Genomic DNA, 15,318 nt, shown 5'->3' with positions numbered 1-15,318 from the left:
TGCCTCCAAATCAGAGCTCAGGAAATAGGGTGATGATGGTGATGGTAATAACAACGTCCAACACTATTAATATAGTACTTCAAGATTTGTAAAGCATTTTATATACATTATCTCATTGGGTTCTCCTAATAACCCTTTGAGGTAGGTACTATTATTATCCCCATTTTATAGATGAGGAAACTGAAACTGAGAAGTGCCCAAGGTCACACAGCTAACAAGCGTCTAAGGCAGGATTGAACTCATGTATTCCTGACCCTAAATTTAGTGCTTTACGCACTATACCACCTCATGGCCTCCCCCCTTCCCTTTTCAGTGTTGATGAACTGGTGCCCCGTGGAGCGTGAGGGAAGGTGAGAGGTCCCAAGTATAAAAGAGATGATAACAGAGTCAGGGTTTTGCCATTGGGGATAGGCTGGACAAACAATACTCTCTTATCTAAGGTATGATCATTCTGGAAATAGGATGGAAGTGAAATTAGATGTCGTGGAGGTCAGAAAACAATCTGAAAGCCTTGGCAAGATTCCTGCATCATGGATTTATTGAGTAGGAGGCAGTCCAATACTGTATTAGTATGGGTAGTATGGAGAGGAGCTTAGTGAAGGAATGGTACAATGAGCTATAGGAAGCAGCTAAAAACCCTGGAGAGAGTGAGTCGAAATCTAGACAGAGATTACTCTCTGATCCTGAGTGAACTGGTGGTCTCCATTTTTTTTTAAGACATCTTGAAGAACACTCAGAGGAAGCAGTTGGATAGGGCCTGGAGTCAGAAAGACCCAAGTTCAAATCAGGTCTCAGATACTTATACTTGAGAAAGTTACTTAAACTCTGTCTGCCTCAGTTGCCTCAACTGTAAAATGAGAATAATAATAATAGCCTACCAGGGTTGTTGTGAGGATCAAATGAGATAATGTTTGTAAAAACCACTTGGCACACAAGTGCCTGGCTCTTCTATAGAAGGTGCTGAATAAAAATGTTCATTTCCCTCCCTTCTCACACTCTTTAATAGTCATTAGACTATTCAAGGTGTCTGTAGAGAAGGCACTGGTTTAAATTAATTCTAGGGGTTCCTTATATCTCTGAGATTACCTAGATGATGACTTTTTTTAAACTTCCAAGACAAAACCATGAGTTTTGTTGGTGTGTCATGGACTCTTTTGGCCCTGTGCTGAAGCCTGTGGACCCCTTCTCAGAATCATGTTTTTTAATCATTGAAGAAAATGCTAAATTTCAGCTTGAGGTTAATGAAAAGAAAAATGTGACACCATCTCCTTCCCTCCTCCCCCCACCCCCAGCCTTCTTGGCTCACAAACCCTCAGAAATCTATCCACATACCTGGGATCAGCGGACCACAGGTTAAGAAATCTTGTTTCTAGGCCAATTAGCAATGTGGCATAGCAGAAAGAACACTGGAATTGGAATCGAAAGACCTGGGTTTAAGTTCTGCTTTCATTATTCATTGTTATCTTAACTGTGTGACTTTGGGCAAATGAGAGAATTTCTAGACTGAAAGGACTCTCAGACTGTCATCCAATCCAGGCCCATTCATTTTATAGAGGCCCAGGGCTGCAGCCAAACCCAAAACCTTGACACCAGATCCAGAGCCATGAAATTACAACCTCTTTTTACTTATCCTCCATCATCAACATCATCACCATCATCATCATCATCATCATCACCACCATCATCACAGGTCTCTAATGGCCACAGAGAATATCCACCTTGCATTCTGAGTCAGAAGGGTTTGAATAGACCAAAACCAAAAATATGGCTTTCATATTGCCAATTTAGAACTGCTGATAGATGGTATAGTGGATAGAGTACTAGACCTGGAGTCAGGAAGACCTGAATTTGAATCTGACCTTAGACACTTCCTAGCTGTGTGACCCTGGGCGACTCACTTCACCCTGTTTGCCTCAGTTTCCTCATCTGTAAAATAAGGTGGAGAAGGAAGTGGCAGTATTTTTGCCAAGTAAACCCCAAAAATGGGGTCCCAAAGAGTCAGACACGACCGAAAACAACAGTCTAGAACAGCTGGTTCATAGAATCAAATTAAACCACACAAGTCCAGATTTCTTTTTCTTTGGTGGTTGAGAGTATAATTAATGTATTTTCTCCATAGCATCACCTAATCCAGAGTCTTTGGAAAAAAGAAATTCTATACCAAAGGAAGATGCCAGAAGACAGGAGGCCCTGGTGAGATATGAATTTTCTGCAGCAAGACAACAGCGGGTGGATTTCAGGATTAGAGCAAATCACTTCAGTCCCTATAGTGGGAAGGGCATTGAGCTTGCAGCCAAAAGGCCTAGATTTGCGTTCCAGTTCAACTTCCCATGAAGTTACACAAGTCTTCAGTTTCTTCATCTGTAAAATGAAGGAGAATAATATTTGGTCAATCTACTTCATAGGACCTGAACATTTTCATAATTGTATGAAGAAAGCATTTTGGGGAAAAATAAAACAACCCCCCTTTTATGTTTGCATGAAGGCATGTGGGAGAATTGAGACAAAAGGAAAACTAAATCTGGAAGAATAAGTGTTGGCAAAGAAAAAGATGGGAGCTTAAAAGCAGGGATTACACTGATCTATCAGAAGAAAGGGGATCTTAGAGCAGGAGGGGAAAGGCCAGTAATCAGTGAGGAGAGGGCCCAGCTCTCCACTGGCTCCAATGCAGCAGAGATACTGATCTCTCTCCATGAAAGCTGCCTCTAATAAGAAGGCATCTGGAAAATTACAAAGTAATGAAGACTCAGTGAAATCAGCCATGGCAAAAGGGCTGGTTAGGGAAGGAACTCGGAGGAGCCCAGAAAGAGACACAGAATACTGATTCCTGACTTAGACTTTTCTCTCTTGGTCCACCTCCTTGGCCTCTTTTCACAGTCCTCTTAATTTTATCCAGTGAATAATGGTACAAACAAAGTTCTGCCACAGCCTGAGGGGTACAGGACAGTTGATTCTGAGCTGTGTCCTATGGGGCTTCTTCCCTTCCAGTAGCACAGTCATTCTGTTAGGTAAGCAGAAATCAGGAGCAGCCCAAGGGAGAAGAGCAAAAGGATACTGGCTAAAAGGGAGGTTTCCCTGCAGACCTCTTGGAGAAGACCACAACATGCAGAAAGTTTCTTTCCCCATAGCCAGGACACTAACCAATGGTCCTTGTGCCTATGGGACAACCTGAACTCCTTTTAAGAGTCTGGAATTAGGTCTTGCTAGGCAGGGCTGGACTTCATCCTCCCACTTTGGGGATTTGGAAGGAAAGGACAAACAGAAACCCTCAGCAGCAGCAGCTCTGAAACCAGTTAGCTAAAGAAGGCTTAGAGATCCCTAGTTCATTTGTGACTTCCCTAGAGGACAGCAGGAGTGGAGAAGTTTTATTCTCCTTCTTCCTCCCATGATCCTCCCCTTCCTTGCAGAGCAAAGGCTGTAGCTAAGGCTCTGGGATCTCTGAGAATTGGCAGGAGTCAGCCCCAGCCCTGAATATTGGATGTCCCTAGATAGGTCTGTCTGTCTGGAGCTCAGATATCACATCCAGAAACAAATGTTGTCACAAACACTTTTTTGTGACAAAATGTATTTGCCAGCATTGCTGTTTGTCCTGTTTTTCTCCCTTTCTAGGGAGAGGCTTATTCAATTCCATTCCCATGTGCAAGGAGTCCTTGTTCACAAGGATTGTCACCTGAATGGGCACAGTATAGTCAGTCAGTCAACCAGTATTTATTAAGTGCTTACTATGTGCCAGACACAGTGCTATGTGCTGGGGAGAAAGGCAGAAAACAGTTCCTGACCCAAGGAGCATTCATTCAAAAGGAAGAGACAACATGTAAATAACCACATCTAAACAAACTATATGTGTGTATGTATGTATGTATATACACACATATATGTATAGATATGTATATATGTATATGTATATATACATGTGTTTGTGTATGTGTATATATGTATGTATGCACGCACGCACACACACACAGAATGCATGATTCTAACATTCTGTGTGGGCCTAATCCAACAATATGGCGATAGAGAGAAAGACTGGATGGGCAGCATTGATATGAGAGCTTTGGAGATGAGAGAACTAACTTCCTTCCTTTCTTCTTTTCTTCTTTCCTCCCTCTTCCTCTTTTCTTCTTCTCCTCCTCCTCCTCCTCCTCCTTCTTCTTCTTCTTCTTCTCCTTCTTCTCCTTCTCCTTCTTCTCCTTCTTCTCTTTCTCCTTCTTCTCCTTCTCCTTCTCCTCCTCCTCCTCCTCCTCCTCCTCCTCCTTCTTCTTCTTCTTCTTCTTCTTCTTCTTCTTCTTCTTCTTCTTCTTCTTCTTCTTCTCCTTCTCCTTCTTCTCCTTCTTCTCCTTCTTCTCCTTCTTCTTCTTCTTCTCCTTCTTCTCCTTCTTCTCCTCTTCTCCTTCTCCTTCTCCTTCTTCTTCTCCTTCTCCTTCTTCTCCTTCTTCTTCTTCTCCTTCTCCTTCTCCTCCTTCTCCTTCTCCTTCTTCTTCTTCTTCTTCTTCTTCTTCTTCTTCTTCTTCTTCTTCTTCTTCTTCTTCTTCTTCCTCTTCTTCTTCTTCTTCTTCTTCTCCTAGAGACATGTAAGGTTCTAGATTCTCTCTGGGCCTGATATAGACAATGTAGGGATAAAAAGAAAAACTTTGGAAACTGGAGATATGTAAGGGAAGCTGGCTCCTTAGTATGTTCCTGATTTCCAGCTTGCTTCCCTAGAGACTTTTAGGGAATTTTCCACTGGGGCAAAGCAGAGCTCCTTTCTTGGTTGATCTGAGATCTCATGTTGCTTCCATCTAAAGAAATATATTCTATATATTTTCTGATATATTCAGATCTGTATAACTTTGCCAATTTCTATTAGCATCTTTTGGGTAACTAGTGTTTGGTTGGAAGAAATAAGACTACAAGTAAGTAAATTTGGGGTAAACTTTCCCCCTTTAAGGGATAGCATGGATAGAGTGCTGGGCTTAGAATCAGGAACATCTGAGTTCAAATCTGGCCTCTGACACTAGCTATATGACCCTGGTAAGTCACTTAACTTCTGTTTATCTCAGTTTCCTCATCTGTAAAATGGGATTGTCATGATGATCAGTTGCAATAATAATTATAAAGGGCTTAGAGCATAGCACCATATAAATGTTAGCTATGATTATTATTATAGACTATTTACCTGCCCCCTAAATATTGCTAGTCTAGTAACATAACAGGTTCAATACAAAAAATATTTTCTCTACCAATCTGATGTCATGCCTAAGTAGCAGCACAAAAATTATCACAGGCTTGATTGAAAACCTAGGTTACAGATTTCTATGGCCAATTTTATTATGCAACAGAGGCCTTCTTTCTTTGGAGCCCTACCTACCAATTAATTAGCAAATTAAAAAAATGATTAAGAATCGATTACGTACCTAGAAGGCAGCTGGGTGTCAAAGTGGATAGAGCACTGGTCTTGGAGTCAGGAAGATTCATCTCTCGGAGTTCAAATCTGGCCTCAGACACTTAGTAGCTGTGTGACACTGGGCAAGTCACTTTTCCCTGTTTGTCTCAGTTTCCTCATCTGTAAAATGAGCTGAAGAAGGAAATATAAACCACTCCAGTATCTTTGTGAAGAAAACCCCAAATGGAGTCATGAAGAGCTGGACATGACTGAAAAATGACTGAACAACAACAATGTACCCAGACACTGTGTTAAATGCCAGGGATGCAAATTCAAGCAAGTAAGACAGTCCCAGCTCTTCAGGAGCTTATACGCTTAATAGAGAATTGGAAGGGGCGGGGGAGGAGTACATTGGATTGGCCTGGAGATGGCTAGAAAGTGGCTTTGGTAGGCCCAGAACTGGGTAAAATCAGAGTCTGAGAGATAAGAGTCTGAAATATGGTGGAGGGGGGATAAAGAAGAGGCCGGAGTGCAAATAATCAGCTGATAAGCATTTATTGAGTAAATGAATGGAAAAATCATTTATTAAGTTCTTACTGTGTGCAAAGCACTGGGGATAATTATTACCTACTATGTGCAAGAGATGTCATTACAGAGATTGAGGTAAAAGGAGTTCCTTGCCTTCAGTGAGTTTACAGTCTATTAAGGGAAAACAAATGTGCATACATAGGTATAGCTGGTTGGTTACACATTTATATTCAAAAATATATACAAAATAGACTCATGATGATTGGGGGGGGGGGTAGCATTAGCAGACGGTGCTAGAGCTGAGTCTTGAAGAAACTTTGGGATTCCAAGAGGCCTCAGCCTCCTTTACTTGCTAAAAAAGTAAACAGAGGAAAACAAGCTACCCACTGTATCAGCTCCCCAGGGATCTGGGAAGTATTTGAAGGGTCTTTTCCTTCGAGTCTCTCAAACATGTCTTCATCTGTCCAGTCTGAAAATGTGTGTTGTGTTTCCTTCTCGTTCTGGGGTGTAGTCAAAGAAAAGGTTTGTTTTGTTGGGCGGAAGGGGACTGGATATGTGGGAGACATGCAGGGGAAGGGGGCGAGCATTATTAAGTGCCTGTTGTGGGTTAAGTGCTTCACAGATGTTATCTCAATTGATCCGCATGGCAATCCTGGAAAGTAGGTGCTGTTAGAGACGAAGAAGCTGAAGCAAACAGTGATGAAGTGACTCTTCCAGGGTCACACAATTAGCAAGTGTCTGAGGCAGGATTTAAACTCATCCTGACTCCAGGCTTAGCACTGTATTTACTGCCTTACTGGTCTGTGGTATAGAGGCAAAACAAGGGTATCTAGAATCAGAAGATCTGATTCGTAAATCTTGGTTCACCATTTGCTGTGTGACCTTGGGCAAGTCACTTAACCTCCGTGCCTCAGTTTTTAAATCTGTAAATGGAAATAATAATAATAATAATAATAATAATACCTATCCATTGTATTGGGTTGTTGTGAGGACATGATACCTTAAAGCTCTCTATAAATATAAACTTAAAGTACTATATGTAAGCATGTTTTTTGTTTTTTGGTCTAGACCTCTGGTTTTATCAGTGTGGGAATTTCTGGTGTGGAAAACTTCCTCCAGTGATGCAGGTGAACAACTCACTTATAATTTATAATCTTAAAGAGTTGCCTGGACCACTGAGAAGTTAAATGACTTACTTGTCCATGGTCACACAGCCAGTATGTATCAAAGTGAAAATCTGAGCTCAGGTCTCCCTCACTCCAAGATCTAGAGGCAGCTAAGTGGCAAAGTAGACAGAGTGCTAGAGCTGCAGTCAGGAAGACTGGAGTTCAAATTCAGCCTCTAATACTTGCTAGCTGTGTGGTCCTGGGAAAGTCATTTAACTTCTAGTTGCCTCAGTTTCCTCAACTGCAGGTAACATTTGTAAAGTTCTTAGCGCAGTACCTTCCACCTCATCACTGTACAAATGCTAGCTATTATTACTAAGATCCTCTATGTACTATGCTATGCTGCTATCAGTAATGATTAGTTATTTTCATAATGGTATGAGGGATTATATTATATCATTATGATATATTACATTGATATAGATCCATAATATCCATCTCAATATTATTTCAATGCAGGTATATTACATCAATATTTATATTATTTTAATACCAATTATTAATTTATAATGTCATAATAATTAATTTAAAACCAATATTTTTATTATCTAACTCAGAGTTGTTAGTTAGACAGTCAAGCAGCATTTATTAAGTGTCCACTATGTGGCAGGCATGGTGCTAAGTGCTGGAGTCACAAAGAAAGCCAAGGGACAGTCCCTGATCACCAGTCGCTCATGTGTCTCTAACGGCGGAGACAATGTGCAAATAGCTATGTGCGTGCAAGCTATTAGACATTTAAAGCCCTTCACAATCTGGCCGTGGGCTACCTTTCCAGCCTTATTATTCATTAGCTTCCCTCCTGCACTGGGTAGTCAGCCCATCTGGCCTCACTGTCCTCACATACAACACTCCATCTCTCCTCTCCGTGCCTTGCACAAGCTATTCCCCCAAGCATTCTCCTCATCCCAGTCACTGAGAAGCTTTAGTTTCCTTGTCTCAGTTCAAATACTACCTCCTATATGAGACCAAACTTCCTCACTTTCGGTGGTAGTGTTTCGCCTTCCCTCATTACCATATATATACACACATACATAGGTGTGGGTGAGTATGTACGTATTGCTTTATCCTAGGGTAAGGCTGTTTCATTTGTGTCTTTCCATTCCAGACCACCGCCTCCACACCTCTATCCCCTAGCACTGAGCAGTGTCTGACACAGAGACCCGATAAGTACTTGTTTGACAGTGCTTTCCAAAACTCAAAATCCTGTATAAATGTCAGCTTTCATCATTTTTAGTGAGTCCCAAGTGGGAAGTGACAGGGGCTTCTCCAGTTCTCCAGTTGCTTTTGTCTTAGCATTATTAGAGCATCATAGCTGTGGTGCTCGAAGAGATTTTAGAGACAGTCAGTTTACCAATGAGGAAACTGAGGCCTTGAGAGATGGAGATCATATAGCCATTAGGGGCAAAAGGTGGATTCGTACTCAGGTGGGCCAACTTCAAATCCAGTGCTCTTCCCACTATAATACGCTTTACTGAAAGGGTCTGGCGCATGCCTAGTTCTTGTTTAGGAGCACCTTCGAAGATAGGGAGGGCAGGTAAGGGGGCATTTGAGCTTCCTGTCCTAGAACCTCTCAGTAGTACTCTAAGGAAGTGGGGGGCGGCGAGGGGGGAGTATGTTCTCCCCATCATCTCCATTTCCTTCTCAGGCCCTTGGTAGGTTTGCTGGTTTTCCTTGTTAATATGCAGCTCTACCTCCCACGGCAGATCCTCCACTCTCAGCTCTTCCTGAAGTTTGTGCCACAGCCTTTGACACTGGATGAGGTCCCCAGCTCCCTTGGCTCTGGTGAATGAGCTTAGCCAATACACTATATCCCAAGAGAGAAGAAGCCCGTACTTGTGGATTGGGTCAGGAAGGAGGGTCAGGGTGGAAACTCCAGTTTCTGAGAAAGAAGGAAGGTATTTGCAGTTCTCCCGTCCAACAGCTCTTCTTCAGAAGGGGAGTTAACTGTGAGACCTAGCAGTGGGTTCTCCTCCCTAGGAAAACATCAAACAAAGAGGATTTTGAGGAGGAAAATGGGCGGGGATGGGGGGTGATTAGCATAGCAGAGAGCAGGGTGGAGAGGGAATTTTAACTTTTTCCTGCTAGTCGACTTTCCGCATCAAACACTTGCAAACACACATCTGTCATCTGGATGCTTGGCTGGGCCTTCCCCAATTCCAGGAAATCAATTCCAAAGGCTGAAGATTGTCCCTGGCTTGGACGCTGGAGGCCATCCAGGCAGCAGATTAAATTGTATGAGAAAACTGTACCAGGCTTGAGATTGCACGTATTGAAGACCCCCCAGTGACCTTCCTGGAGAAGTTAAAAAATATACATCCTCACCCTATGAACAGCCCCATTCACTCCGAAGTGTATCCTTTCTGTGTTATGCAGGAATGCAGGCAGCTGGGTGGGCCTGGCTGGAAGGGGGAATTCAGTGCAATTCTAACCTACCTATGTACGTAAATCATCTAGGATTTGTTAGACTTATTTGTAGCTAGGGCTACAAAGACAGAAACAGAAAATGTTGCTGCCCTTAAGAGGCTTCCTTTCTACTGAAGAAACCATAGGGAAGGCAATGGAAGCCTAGTACCCTAGGGACAGAGTTTCCTTTGTTCAGATAGTGAACAATCACAATGACACCAGTCCTACCAGGAAGATTTATAAGATTCAGTGACAGGAAGTTTAAGAATGGATTAGGAAGCTCAAGTTTGGCACGCCCCCTTGAGTTGTTTTGCTAAAAAAATCAAGTTTAATGAACCCTCTCAACTTTCCTGTCCTCCCACCAACTCTATAGCTTCCATTGATCAAAGTTGAAGGGCACTGCTGAAGAGAAGCATTGAATTTCACCATCATACAAACACAGCTGAGTGCACTGTCCAATTCTTCTCCCTCCTCAGTTGCCTAGACCCAACACCATGCTCTCTCTCCCCGACACCAGTTGTATTTCAATCCAAGTTCCTGAATCCTTGGCCAGGAGACCTGAAGTTGGAAATCTGGATGGTGTACAGAGAGGGGGCTTGGACTTGGGCATGGAGAGTCTACTGGTGGAATAGAAGCTGGGGCTCCAGAGAGAAATAGAGGAAGGCTTCTTCTGATAGGAGAAAGTGAGAAGAGTTCCTGAGGTGCTGCTATAGGTCTCTGCTAATCCAGTTTAGAAGAAGCAAGGCCCCATAAACACCTCTTTTTAGCCCTTTTCTTCCCTTAGGAATACCAAGATAAGATCCTCTCTCTATTCTATCCTGCTTCTCTACCTTTCTCCTGCAGTGCCCAACACAGAGTTTTCTCCAGCCCCAGGAACCAGAGTACTAACATTACTAATGGCTACCACAGGAGAAGCAGTCCATGCTAATTTTAGCTGTTCAACTAGGCATCTTAGGACTTTCCAGACATACTTGATTCTGTCACTCTTCACCCTGCTAGGCTGTCCCCAAAGACTGGTTCCTCCCCCAAGGCCAGAACTGACCTAGCTTTCTCCCAGCTGGCACTGTGAGCTTGGGTAGGGTCATATGCCTTTGGAAGGAAGGGAAGAGGAAGCAGCCAGACTTCTTAAGGTGGCTGGGGCCAGTCCTGATTTACCATTTCTAAGGATGAATTAGGATATCCTAATCTTATTTCCAGTGAATAGATTGGGGGGGGGGCACGCAGGGCAGAGCTGTAAATAGGGCTAGATGACCAGGGTTCTGCTCTAGGGTGAAGACATCTTGGGGGTGTACTTACTACTTCCTTCCTGTCCTTTCTTTCTCAGTTCTGCTTTCTCACATTACTCTGTATCTTACGCTTCTCTCCCCCTACTCCACTCTCCATACTGGTGGCTGGGGGTCATCAGATATGCCATGAAGGCTAGGGCTAGATTCTCAAAGGAAAAGCCACTTTTTTTCTCCTACCACTCCCTTCTGAATGGAATCTGCCCAGGAGTCAGAATTCCTAGTTTTGGCTTTGGTTGGGTTGGGTTGGGTTGGGTTGGGTTGGGCTGGGCTAGAATAGAGAATCAAGTTTCTCTCTGATTTTTTCCTTTTTCTTCCTCCCATTTCTTGCTACCTGCACCAGGGGCCAATAACCCTCACTCTTCTCCGTTCTAACAGCAATCAAAGGAGCCATCCTTCCTGCCCAGAATGTGAAGTAATTAGTGGCCCACGTACTCTGTCCTACCACAGATTTCAACGATTACTAGAAGAAAAGGACATTAATTGCAGTTCCAGCCAGGGATAGTGAGTGCCTCATAATACAGGTCTGGGCAGCTGTGGTTTTCTTTCTTCCCCTCCACTTCAGAAGGTGAGGGAGTGAAAGCAGCTCTGTATTCCAAAGGGTTTTTACTGCCATCGTGTGGAGTTGGGGTGGGGGGCGGGGAGGATGCATGACTGCTTCTCTTTCTTTCTCTCTCCCTCCCTCCTTCCCTCCTCATCCGCTACCTTTCTGTTTCTGTAGCCCTAGGCTCAGACTCTTTTAAGCTCTGAATTTGACTAAGCAATGGCCTGGGGTGACCTTGGAATATCTAAGGCTTAGTTAGACCCATGAAAAGGGAGAGAGAGAGAGAGAGGAGAAGAGAGAGAGAGAGAGAAGAGAGAGAGAGAGAGAGAGAGAGAGAGAGAAAAAAAGAAAGAGAGGGAGACTATGAGAGAAAGAGAGAAAGGAAGAATGGAGGACTCAGAAAGAGGTACATACAGTAAGTAGAACATCGCCAAAAGTGGTCTCAAGCAGTATTCGGTCCTAGAGTCATAGGCTGCCAACCCCTGATCTAGCATATATGTTCCCCTTCTACTTCCATGCTCCTCAGTACATATACCCAAGGCCTCTTTCCTAACCTGTTCCTGCATCTTTCCCTTCAATAGCAACATAGCCAGCATTAAAAAGGCATAAATATAGTTACTCTTCCATGTCCTGTCTCTGCATATGCTCACCTTGATGGATTAGTCAAGAGCTGGGGCATCAATTAGCTGTCATCCATTAGTCCCCTGACCTTGTACCTTCTTACAATATCTTAGTGGGATATCTGCTATCCACTCTGGCCTGTCCTTGGCCTTGCCTCTAGGTGTGGCCTGACAGTGGCATGAGCCTGGATGCACTTAAATAATAAAGGGCATCAGATGATGAGGGTTTGAGGAGACCTCCCCAGAGCAGCTCATTGCTCTGCCCTCCTCCAGATTCTTGGAAACTGAGAAAAGGTTTTTGGCCTTTGTCTGCCCAGCAGAACTGTGTCTAGCACACAAATAATAATGGCTTACATTTATATGGTGCTCTAAGCTTGTGCAAAGTGAATCATGCTTCCTGCCCACGCTACCGCCCTTCCCCCAATTTGATCTTTACGACAACCTTGTGAGGCAGGTGCTATTATTATCCTCACTTTATAGATGAGGAAACTGAAACTGAGAAAGATTAAGGGACCTGACCAGGGTCACTGAGCTTGAAAGTGCTTGTGGAAAGATTTGAACTCAGGCTTTCTTGATTCCCAGTATGGTTCTTTATCTACTCTGCCACCTGTCACCTAGGACTTTGCCCTGGATGTGCCAACATGGGGGTGAGGTGTGAGATCCCTATCCCTGTTCCTAACATTGTGGATTTGGAACTTCCAACCGCATGGAGCTACCACACCCCTGGTACCTCTACCCTCATTGGGTTCTGTAGCTGGTGTCCCTCTCCTAGAGTCCTAGAGTCCACCCTATCCTCATAGGGTCTAGGTCAGGACTCCCAGTGATGGACTCTGTTCTTTCCTGGCTCAACTACAACCTCTACCCCAACCCCAGCTCAACTGAACTTACCTCAAGTACAAGAACTCATAGGACTTATGTGGATCGTTAAGGGGTCCTTCCTAACAGCTCTTTTTCTCCTGAGTTCAATAGGAAAACAGATGGGGGTATTTTAAAAAACCAATTCTTACCTCACTTTATTCCACCTGAGCCCTGCCACCCTTGATAAATCCCATCCCCATATGCCAGGAATATCCTGCCTACTGCAACTGGCCTATGCTTTCTACCTTCTGTCATTTACACAACTTCAGAGAACATGTTTCCTCCATTAAGTCTCCCCAGGCAAATTGAAAGAAATGGGGCTATTTCCCTCCTACCTGTCTCCACTGACACTGCCTGGTCTAAATGTGAGACCCCAGGCATTCCTGCTTCACTCTTAGAAAATACTTTTTATGCCTTTGTTTGAACATACTAAAAATGAAATCTATAAATCTGTCATATTCTTATCTGATATTTGTTCAGTTTGTTATCTATGTGTGACTTGTCATATCTATCCATGTCAATATCGTCTTTCCTGTCCTTCTATGTCTTTTATGCTGAGGGCAGCATGGTGTAGTAGAAAGTCCAATGGGGTAGAAGTGGCAGATCTGGGTTCTAGTTCCAGATAGGCCACTCACTAATTATGGTACCTTTAGAAAATTATTTCACCTCCCTGGGCCTTGGTTTTCCTACCCATAAAATGAAGGGTTGGGATAGATGATCTCTAAGATCCTTTATGAATACTGAGAACTGTCCGTCCATACCAGTGTTGTCTTTTTTGGAGTATAAACTTTCAAGGAAAGGGTCACTTCCAGGAGATTACATAGCTCTCTCAAATCATACTTCTCCCCATACTGCTTTCTCTCAGAGTCACTGCAAAATAGCTTGGTCCCCACAGTACCCTAGCAAGGGCAGAAACTATGCCTAAATTATTTTATCCAGTCACTTGCCAAGTCCTTAATAAGTAAGTTTGATGGGGACAATGATGATTCTGTTCTGCTCTCTTCATCCTCTCTACATTCAGGTGAAATTTGGGCAAAAGGAACATTCTTAAAGGGGAGATGAAGTCACAAAAGCCCAAGTACAAAAGCAAAATGCTGCCTTAGGAAAGGTGTATAGAAGAACAGAAGGTGGCATTGTTGCTGGTGAGTCAGGCTCAGTCCCTTGGGGATGATAAATGGAGATGTTATAGGCTGAAATTTGGATGTATATGTATATGTATGAGAAATATATGTTTCTACATAAAATATGCCACACATACAATCTACATATATGTATAATACATTACATACTTATATACATATATGTATACATGCGTTTTATATATACATATATACATATATATACACATATATACACATATATACATATATACACATACATATACATATATATACACATATATATATACATATACATATATATATACATATACATATATATATATATATATATATATACGTATATCTTTTACACACACACACATTTGGGCCCTGAAAAAGCTAACTCAGGTTCAAAGCATTTTTGTGGGTCAGCATCCATTAAAAACCATAGTTCAGAAGCCCCTACCAATGCATTTCTTTCAATTGACCAACCAGCAGATATAGTTCAAAGCAAAAGATATTTAATAAAATGGCATAGCAAAATTAGTGATAAGGAAGCTGCCCCCAATACACAGGGGTATATTTCCTCATAGGTTACCCTGCTATCAATGGAGGAAAAACATACATGCTAGAAGAGTATAGACATGGGAGGGTACACGTAGCTAGGAAATACTCATGAAGGGACATATCCATGGGGAATGCATGTGACTGGAGCATACACATAGCTGAGTAATTCATACCTCGAATTCTACAGAGTTACTGATGTCTTCCGGTAATGTCATTGAGCACCAACGTCCTCTCACAATGCCACTGGGTAAGCTGCTTTCTCCACCAACCTGAAGATTTCTGCTGCTCTGTTGTCTCCGCTCTGGTGCTCTCTGCTTTCTGCTTTCTGCTGGGTCTCTCCACTCCTGATCCCTGCTACCATATGCTGGTCTTTGACTTATGCAGCCTCTTCAGTTCTTCTGCTGCCATCTGGTGAATTATGGTTGTTATGCAACTTCCCTCTTACAAGGAAAGGGCTATGTTCCATTTAGCCAAAGCTTTTGAAGTCACATTTGGCAAACCCCTGTGATTTTGAAGATGGGGAAACTAAGGCTCAAGGAAAGAAAAATGACTGACCCAAAGTCAAACAGATAATTTGCCTAAAGTCAAACTGCCAGGATTTGAACCCAGGTTCCAACTTAGTGATGTGCCTGGTGAAGTGTTTATTTCAATGATAAAGGAAGAAGTTTGTTGGAAGAGTCAGCACGGTGTACTGAAAAGTAAGTCATAGACTCTTTCTGAACATCAGTTTACACATTAGTTAAATGAGTTGATGTCTAAGGTCCCTTCCAATTCAAAATCTATGCTCTTCTGATTTCTAAGGTTCCTTCAAGCTGTAAATCTTATGAGTTCTTTATTAGGTTCTAGTGGACCCACTATCATTGAGGTCCCACTGCGACCTTGGGTAA

General features: G+C 42.8%; 1 long non-coding RNA gene across 1 annotated transcript; it reads right to left on the bottom strand.

Moving 5' to 3' along the window:
• Positions 1–1,666: 1,666 nt before the first annotated feature.
• Positions 1,667–14,830, bottom strand: LOC144456351 (uncharacterized). Its single transcript, XR_013485437.1, has 3 exons — positions 14,605–14,830; positions 5,394–5,554; positions 1,667–2,361 (listed from the first exon to the last, which is right to left on the bottom strand). It is a non-coding gene; the product is annotated as an uncharacterized LOC144456351 (long non-coding RNA).
• Between the last annotated feature and the right edge of the window lie 488 nt (positions 14,831–15,318).

Source organism: Phascolarctos cinereus, unplaced genomic scaffold, assembly GCF_003287225.1.
Source record: "Phascolarctos cinereus isolate Bilbo 61053 unplaced genomic scaffold, phaCin_HiC Scaffold_3;HRSCAF=262, whole genome shotgun sequence".
In the NCBI taxonomy this organism is placed as follows: Eukaryota; Metazoa; Chordata; class Mammalia; order Diprotodontia; family Phascolarctidae; genus Phascolarctos; species Phascolarctos cinereus.
The sequence above is the reverse complement of the archived record's forward strand: the minus strand, read 5'-3'. Positions and strand labels throughout refer to the sequence as shown.